Raw genomic sequence first — 3,292 nt, 5'->3', positions numbered from 1 at the left:
AATACAATTTTGAAAGCCAAAAGGGCATTATTTGTATAAGTATATATGTATGTATATATGTATACTTTGAAAATCATGTTTGTAGTAAACACTTAAAGATCAAGCAAAGTCAAATAGTTGGAACATAAATCATGAATTTAAAACATTGCTTTATAGTTTTTGGCCTATTACCCCACCCACCTTGAGATTTCGGTTGTAAGGAGGCCAAAATCACCAACCTAGAACACCCCTAGGCCGAAAACACCTAAGATCCAAACCACTAAGACCGAAAACAGCATTGCGGAGGGATTAGGACCGAAATCACATAGGGTACAAGGTGATTACGGTCATGCCATGGCCGAAATCATCCATTTGATCCTTCCTAAGGTGATTTCGGTGGGATAAATAGATAAGGAAGTTGACTTCTTGACTTGATGCTTCAACAGTTTCCCATAAGAATTCATATCCAACGTATATCGAAGCAAATACCCAACAGTTAACCAAGTAAACATCCCATCATTTTATCACCTTAACTTTGGACGAAATCTTTCCCACAACCCCCACCATTTCCATTCTACCTCCTGTTACTTCATTATTATCTCAAGAAAGATCAATTCCAAGCTCCCAAGTTCAAAAATCTCCAAGCTTAATCTTAGTATTTTGGTAAGCTTTTCTTGATGATCTAGTGTTTTTTATACCCTTTCATGTTAAGTTTCATCCTATTTACACACAATATTATGTGTTAAAACTCTTAGGGTAATATCATCTTCAAAGAGTTCATCAGCCCCATTAAAGAGATTAGGCTTGGAAATCTTCACACCATCTCCTCAAACAACCCACAAAACCACTCAAGGTGAGTTCATACCCCCACATTCTCGAGATTTTCCATGTTTTAGGGGGGGGGGGATACAAGTCAAAATTTGTTTATCCTACAAGTATTTGCATGTTACATTTTCATGTTAAAATAATATATTATTTGCATGTGATTTGGTTATTACTAGCTTTTATCCAAACATTTGTAATATATTAGTTTGCAGATGCAAAATTAACAAAGACAAAACATATTCCATGTCCTAAAATCATAAGAGAAATTATGATTTCTAAAACTACAAGGTTTTTGGAAGCTTTTTACTAAAGATATAACTTCTCTAACAAGAAGGAGTACATTCTAGTTATTTCACTATTTTGTGGGTTACAACCCTAAAATATAATGTTTTGACCATACATTTTGACACTAGATAAGATTACAACTTTGTATTTACATAAAAGATTATATAAATTTTCTTGACAAACAAACAAGATAAACTATATAATTGGTATAGTTTGGTAGTCACAAACACTACACTATCAATTCAGAAGCAACATATAATTATTTAAAGGTATAATTATTACATTTACAAGAAAAGTAGTTTTTCAGTTCACGTAAATCGGTTGATACTGGTCGTGTCACACCCCCAAACCAGGATGGCGGAAACGTCCGGGGGTGGGATGACTTTCATGTACAGTATCATAATAATTGAATAATAGTAAAGAAAGAAAACACAACCATCATATATATAATTGAAAAGGTTACATTGTTTCATGAGTTACATGTTTCAAAATCAATTACAATATGATGACAAAAATGATTTGTGTGACGCCTTAGCGTCCCATCCTCAAAAGCTTGTAGTTACATGTTATAGTGATTACCTGAGAATACAAGTTGTTTTGAAAAGTATCAACAATTAATTTGGTGAGTTCATAAGCTTTTGTAATGTAGTTGAAATCCTTTCTTTGTAAAAGTAGTATTTGTTCCAAAAAATCCAATATTTTCCTTGTAAAATGAGTTGCAGTCTTAAAACCCAAAGACCGAAATGTACAAGTATTTTCCATACTTATATTATTATATGCAGTTTTAATTAACATAAAAGCTTTCGATTGGATGAAACCTCGTAAACTATATGTACCATTGTTTCCCTATGTGAGTTATTATAACTGTGCTAAAGACATAAATGGCCTGTTACGACGTTCTTCAGGCGTCGAAATGTTATGACATTTGTCACCCCAGACCTGCCGGTCTAGCTGTTGCAAGCAACTTAGGTGCAGGATTGTCAATCCCAATATAGATCTATACACAAGTATCACACTCTCCATACAAGAGACTCTGGTTATAATACATGATGTGGTAGGTACACTGGTGTGTACTTGAAGACTTTAGCTCACAAATTTGATTCACCAAGTTTACGTGTAGTCTGAATGAAAAACCCTTTTATTAGTGGAAATGAAACCTTCCGTAGTGAGTTCGTAGTGTTAATGAACCATAAACTATACCTATTATAGTTTATCATAAATGTTGTAGTGATGAAAACCCTTATGTGTATGATTACTACATTTTCATAAAAGTAAAGTAACATGGAATATAATCAATATGTATCTTTATGATATTACACACTTTTCTCAACATGTTACAAAGTGTAGATAAATCCATAAACCATTTTTTTCTAGTTATAACGTTCATGTTCATATTTTTAGAAAAGTTATAGAAAAATCATCGTAAGCCGAAATTAGAATCCGTAAACTCTGAGATTTTATAAAATGAGTATTCTTTGTTCACAATTCTTATTATGGACTTTAGTAGTCTCTAACCAGTGTGAAAATGTCCATTTTCACTAACTGGTCCGAAGTATATTCTGAAATGATAGACAGTTTTGTAAAAATCGCCATAAATTGTAGAAAAATCGTATGAATGCGTGCAAGTAGTTCTTAGAAAGGTATAAATCTGAAATATTTGCATATTGAACATTTTTAAAAAATATTAAAGTTAAGATGGTCAAAACAGTCCGTGAACAGGACACAACTTTTCTGTGGAAAGCTGATGTTTAAGTTTAGATTATGTTTTTGGTGTTATAACTTGTATCCCCCCCCCCTAAAACTTGAAGAAAACATGAAAATATAGGGGTATGAACTCACATTATGTGATTACTTGGTGAGTGGAAGGTTTAGGATGTCGAGTTTTCAAGTCACGAGCACTTGAAGAATACTTGGAGATTTTGATGATCCTATGAACGATAATGTAAGAATAGGTGTGTAGACGATTTGAGATTGTTATGGAAATATGTAAGAGTATAAGAGTTAGAGGAAGTACTTATCAAAAGTGAAGAAATAAATCAAGAACACCTTAAGAATGTGGCTGGAAAAAGAGAAAAAGTGAGAGCACTTTTGTGGAGAAAAAGTGGGTTTTTGGAGTGAAGTGTAGAAATGAGATTGAAATTTCCTAGAGTTGGGTTTTTATATGAATTTGAATAGAATATAATAATGCAAGTGGATTGGCCTT

Source organism: Lactuca virosa, chromosome 9, assembly GCF_052849685.1.
Source record: "Lactuca virosa cultivar CGN04683 chromosome 9, Lactuca_virosa_CGN04683_v6, whole genome shotgun sequence".
Classification (NCBI taxonomy): Eukaryota; Viridiplantae; Streptophyta; class Magnoliopsida; order Asterales; family Asteraceae; genus Lactuca; species Lactuca virosa.
Note: the sequence above shows the minus strand (reverse complement) of the source record.